Source organism: Micromys minutus (assembly GCF_963924665.1).
Source record: "Micromys minutus genome assembly, chromosome: 5".
Taxonomy (NCBI): Eukaryota; Metazoa; Chordata; class Mammalia; order Rodentia; family Muridae; genus Micromys; species Micromys minutus.
The window spans coordinates 49,682,815-49,689,265 of NC_137974.1; the positions used below are offsets into that span (position 1 = coordinate 49,682,815).

Sequence of the window (6,451 nt, forward strand, 5' to 3'; positions counted from 1 at the left end):
GGTTATCTCAGAGATAATTGCTCACTGGAAAGGAAGTGGAAGGGAGAGAAGGGACGGGAACAGGAAGGGAAGGAACAAGGGCTGTATCCACTGCGTCCCACCCTTTGCTCGGCCCTTGCCACTCTTCTTTCTATTTTGAATAGAACCCCAACCCTGCTTCATACCCTCTTGAATAGATATATATTTCTGCACTGAAGCCACCGATCTGGTTTTCCAGAGTCAAGTTCCCTAAAACATTATGGAACTCATACTTTTGAGAAAGACAATGTGGAGTCCTGTCTTGGCCCCCACACCTCTCATTGCCTTGGTGTCAATCATGTTATGATGTTGGTACAGGCTCTTTCAGAGCTGTGATATCAATAAACCTTTTTTCTTTGTAAAGTATTCAGGCTCAGGTCTTTTGTTACAGCAGCCGACAGTAGACTATGTTTCCAGTCTTCCAACTCCAAGCAGGAGTCTCAGTTCTCCGTGCCTGGCCTCTGATTGTTTGGACCCTTGCCACTGAGAAACCTGCCCATCCCATCTCTTTTTCCAGTCTCCATTTATAATGGATTACTGCACTCCACTGAACTCCCAATAGCCAAGGCATCTATTAAGGAAAATCTTCACAGATGCACATTGGGAAATTGTCCCACTTACTTTTGTCAGCTTGATGTACCAGCAGGCAAGAAGCCTTTTCAAAAAAAAAAAAAAAAAAAAAAAGGCAGATCAGATAAGCCTAAGGCTATGTAGATGAGAGGTTCTGTGACTGATAATTGACAGAAGGACCCGGCCCCCTGTGGGCAGCACCATCCCTAGGCAGGTAAGCCTGATGACCTTGCCCCCTGTGGGCGGCACCATCCCCAGGCAGGTAAGCCTGATAATGACACTCACTGGGCTTGACCATGAATGGATGAGCCAGGGAACACCCTTCTTGCATGGCTTCTGCCCCAGTGTTCTGCCTTGAGTTCCTGCCTCAACTTCCCTCAGTGATGGACTGTGACCTAGGAGTGTAAACAAAACCAACCCTCTTTCCCTCCTGAGTTGTTTTTGGTCAGGGCATTTACTACAGCAACAGAAAAAAAATTGGAGCAAAGACATCTGGGTGATTGTCAGGACTTCAGGACATGTATTTGGAGCTGTCACACATAATGTAGTCTGTAACAGGGCAAAGTCACTTACATTTTGATTTTTGGAGAGAGTCCTGGGAACATGAAAATCCTCCCAGAAGAGTTTTGGGAAACTCAGAGATGAAAATGTCTTGGATTTCCATAAGGCATCTGAGAGGCTGCAGGTTCCCCACCAGGAAGTGACTCAGTAGCATCTCTGAGCAGCCTCAAAGAGCTTCCTGTACCTCAGCTTGACCAAATATATATATCACCAGAAAGGCTCAGCACTGGCAGAGATTGTTCCATTGGCAATAAGTGATAGATGCCAGAGGGAGATGATTGACAGCTGGAGCATGGGCAGACATGTGCACCTGGACACCTGCACTGGACACCTGCACCTGGACATCTGTACCTGGACACCTGTACCTGGACACCTGCACCTGGACACCTGTACCTGGACATCTGTACCTGGACACTTATACCTGGACATCTGTACCTGGACACCTGCACCTGGACATCTGTACTTAGACACCTGTACCTGAACATCTGTACCTGGACACCTGCACCTGGACATCTGTACCTGGACACTTGTACCTGGAGTCACGCTTCTGGACACAAGCACCTGGACACCTGTACCTGGAGGCCTATTTGATGGACAGTCACTTCCTAGTGAGCTCGTCACAATCTGTACCTTCCCAGGTATCTTAGATCTTTTCCCCATGACTATAGTGACATACCTTGATGAGAGCAACTCAAGAGAGGAAGGTTTACTCCAGATCATGGCTCAAGGGTGCAGAGCACCATGGTAGGGAAGACACAGCAGCAGTGAGTATTTCTGCAGCTCAGTTCCCTTTTATACAGTTGAGGATGGAAGTCCAGGGAATGGTGCCACCCATAGTGTTACTGTGGGCCATTCTGCCTCAGAAATGCACCTGAGATAATCTATATATGCATGCATGTGTGATCCCAGCACTGGAGGGGAGGAAACAGGAAGCTCACTGGGGCATGCTGGCCCACCTCACAGTCACTGAGCTTCAGGTCAGAGGTGCTGCCTAAAAATCAAGGTGCAGGCTGCATGAAAAATGACATCAAGGTGACAGAAGAATAACAAAAGAATGACCCATGGCTTCCACATGCATAAGTACATACACATATACATGTTTACTACTGCATGGACATGTACACACACACACACACACACACACACACACACACACACACACACAGTCAACACAGACACACGAATATTGGCTACTATGTTCCCCTTTTCTTTTTCTTCTGCCTTTCTTCCTTCCTCCCTCCCTCCCTTCCTTCCTTCCTTCCTTCCTCCCTCCCTCCCTTCCTTCCTTCCTTCCTCCCTTCCTTCTTTCCTTTCTTCCTTCCTTTTTCTCTTCCTTCTTTACTTCCTCTGTTCCCTCCTTCCTTCCTTCCTTCCTTCCTTTTGTTTTTTTCAAGTCAGGGTTTCTCTGCGTAACAGCCCTGGCTGTCCTTGAACTCACTCTGTGAATCTGGCTGACCTCAGAGATCTACCTGCCTCCTGGGTGCTGGGATGAAAGGTGCACCACTGTTGCCTGGCTAAGCTCCCCTTTCCACACACACACTGATTAGTGTCCTGTTGATGATGCATGGCTGCCTTTGGCATAATGGCTGAGATAAACTGGAAATTTAAGAGAGCTCATAATTGTGACCATGACGGTTATCTGTCACTATAACACATGACAGAGACAATGTGCTAAGAAAACGTTCTGCTTTGATTTTTGTTTTGGGCAATTTTAGTCTATGAGTGGTTGTTCTTGTCGTCTTGAAACTGCTGGGACGTGTCATGGTGGGGGAAAAAAAATCACTCCACGCATGGAAAGTGGAAGAGAAGAAAAAAGAACAGACTACATTTCATTCTCCTCTTTGAGCGCCTGTTTCCAACTGACCAATGATCTCCGAACAAGCCACACAGGTTGTTTTTGTTTTGTTTGTTTGCTTTTAGCATTTTAAATTTATTCTTTGAGAATAACTACAGGTATATAATGGGGTTTGATTATATTTATCCCCCTTCAACTCCTCCAGGACACTCCATCTTCCACCCTTCCACTTGTATGTCCTCTTTCCTCATTGTAGCTCACTCAGTACAACAGGAGCTGCCTGCATGAGTGTCCTACTCATGGCTCTATTGCTGTGAGGGGACCATGACCACAGCGACTCTTACCCGGGAGCTTGTCTACAGCCTCACAAGGTTAGTCTATTATCAGCGTGGCAGGAGCAGACAGCCACGGTGCTGAAGTTTACTTGCTGATCTGCAGACAGCAATGCTTTTGAATCCTCAAAGCCCACCCCAGTGACTCACGGGCCTCCTCTAACAAGGCCATTGTCTCAATTCTTCCCAAACAGTTCTGCCAACTGGGAATCAAGCATTCAGATAAATTAGCCTAATGGGGGCCATGTTTTTTTTTTTTTTTTTTAACAGAACAGCAAACACCTTTATTACATGAGCTATGAATAGTTTATTTGCCTTTCTGGGCTTTGATCTTCTGCAGATAGAACTCCAGCTCCTTGCCTTCGAGAAGTTAGCCATCTGCTCTGCCACACTGGCCTGGTCTTGAGGCAATGCAGGCTAGAAGCCTGCCCTGCTGGAACTGCTCCTCTGACTGCTGATCTTGGCATTCTCTTTTCCTTTCGTCGTATTTCTTTTGGATTTTCTTCGGTCGTTTTTTGTTTAAAATTTCTTCCTCCTCAGGAGTCAGCTTGGCCCCCTCCCTTCTTGCGGCCCAGGGGCAGTGTATAGTGGGACTGTAACAGTGCCGGTACGGTGTGCTGTCAGCAAGCACAAAGCAGTTCTTCACCAGGGTCTTGGTGCAGACGAGCTCGTTATTAGATGCATTGTACACAACCTCTGTGATCCTTGTTTTGCGAGTCCAACACTCAGAGCCCCAGGAAAAGTTCCCCACAACCAATCTCAGAGCCCGGTACTTCTTACTGCCTCCTCGAACTCGGACTGTGTATACGCGGCGAGGGCCAATCTTAGTGTTGGCAGCAGGCCGTCCCAACTCATACTTCCGCTTCTTGTGGTAGGGTTTTCTCTTTACCCCCCCCCCCCCCCCCCCGTCTTGTGCCAGTTGTCTCGAGAGATCCCCATCGCTCGGCGCTGGCTGGAAAGAGGAAGCCTGGGGCCATGTTTTTTCAAACGCCACAATCGGCATGGGTATTGTGGAGCACTGAGCAGCACTAGGGAGGGACCATACCCTTGAAGAAAATGGCCTCTTCTTACCGAAGCTGCTCCTCAGTTAGGGGTGGGGTCGTGAGTGCCTGCCCTCTGTGCTGCAAGGCGGCCTGACCACAGCTGCTGTAGTTCACAGGTGCCGGGTCCTGTCATAGCCGGAAGACACTGGTTTGCTCTGGTCCTCCCTGGTCAGGCTCTTACAGTCTTTCTGCCCTTCTTTCATGATGGTCCCTGAGCCTTGGGGACGGATGGGGCACAGATTTCCCACTTGTGAATGAGTATTCCTCAGTCTCTTGCTCTCTGCAGTATTGGCCATCAAGAGTTTCAGGGATGTCGTCCACTGCCTCAAGAAGCTTCTCTGCTGAGGTCCGGTGCTGTATGGATCATCCCATAGCAAGATATTAACAGCCATTTTCATACTATGTCCACTTAGCAAAATAATAGTGATTCACCCTTGGGGTCTGTGAGCGCCCAAAACATGAGTTCTTGGCTTGGTTTACAGTGCCAGGTGTGTGACTTTTCTCTGGTTAGTTACCACCCTGACACCTACATCACTGCTACACCCATGGTCACGTCTCCCAAAGTGGCTATTGAAGTTCACGCAGTTCACAGCTGTGTGAGATGTCATGATCAAATTCTGGTGGGCAATACGGAGCAGTGGTGATCGATTGTGTTGTTTTTGGAGGTCTCTGGGACACCTCTTACCAACAGTTTGGAGGGAGGTAAGTCTGGCTCGAAAGCACCACCTCTGGGGAGACATGTAGTACAGCAACTATATTTACATTAAGAATAGCTACTAACAATAAAAGACCCCACTGCAGCCCAAGCTATATAGATAGGGAAACTGAGGCCCAGAGGTGCCAAGGATGGATCTCAAAGTCACCCAGCTGGGAAGTGGCAGAGCAGGGATTTGAACTCTGAACATCAACCCCAGAACATAAGAACCATCAGATTTCTCTGTGATAACATCTCTCATTTTAACGGTGGTGTTTAGCGGGTGAGCTGTAGCGCCATCCTATGACATTGCTATACGGCCATCATTATCCTTGGTAGGAGGTAAGAGGAAGAAGGGTCAGCAACTACCTAGGTGGAGAATGGTGTCCCAGAGAGTAGTGTGTGGTAGAACCCAAGAGGAAGAAGAGAAAACACATTAGATAACCTCAGAAATACAGAAGTAGGTCAGTGCCTTGGCCCAGGGGCTTCCTGCCTCTAGGCTTTATCTGCAATCCACAATCGACCTCCCCAGGGTACCCCTTGCTCCCCATTCTTCTTGGCATTCTTCCTTGTCCCTCTTCTCTCACTTACATTCTTTCCTACTTCCCTTTCTCACCCACCCCTCCTCTATTCTCCTCTAGGTTGAGAAAAATCTAGAATAATTTTTTTCTTACAGGGGAAACTGCTGGCTTTTTATAAATACACTGTCCTCACACCTTGGTCTCATCAAAGACACGGAAACAGAGCAAGATAAGCATAAAGGAAACTCCAGTGGAGAGTGAGGTTGGTTATTTGGGGGCTTTTCCACCTCCCACCAGCGTTGCAAGGACAGGAAGCAGGAAGTCAGCTTGGACTGGCTTGGACTGGCTGTGACTGGCTATGACTGGCTGTGACTGGCTGTGACTGACTGTGACTGGCTATGACTGGCTGTGACTGGCTGTGACTGGCTGTGACTGGCTGTGACTGGCTGTGACTGGCTGTGACTCCTGAGCAGAGGGAGCCCAATCCTTTCAGCTAGAAAGTGTGGAGTAACTGCCCAGATATTCAACTGGGACAACACACAGCTACAGTTCTAGATGCTGGGGAAACCTAGATAGGAGGCAGGAGACTCTGCCTCAAAATATATAGTTCAAAGGTGGCCTAGTCTACTTGAGACCCTGTCTCCCAAACAAACAAACACATAAAAGCACAAATAATTAGAACATATAAAGTGCCTCTCAAATACTATTACTTAATATTTTAAATTTTATTTATTATGCATGTGTTCTGCACATAAGATGCAGAGAATAGCCACCATTACCATCTTCAGGAGCTATCTACCTTTTCTGAGGCAAGGTCTCTCCCTGAATCAGGAGCTCACTGACCGCTAGACTGCCTGGCCAGTGAACCCCAGGGGTCCTCCTGTCTCTGTTCGCTTGATGGATTGCAGGCATCCATC

General features: G+C 47.9%; 1 pseudogene across 1 annotated transcript; it reads right to left on the reverse strand.

Moving 5' to 3' along the window:
• Positions 1-3,583: 3,583 nt before the first annotated feature.
• Positions 3,584-4,215, reverse strand: LOC308421031 (small ribosomal subunit protein eS8-like; annotated as a pseudogene). The gene has a single exon. The product of its transcript is annotated as a small ribosomal subunit protein eS8-like (transcript).
• Positions 4,216-6,451: the final 2,236 nt, after the last annotated feature.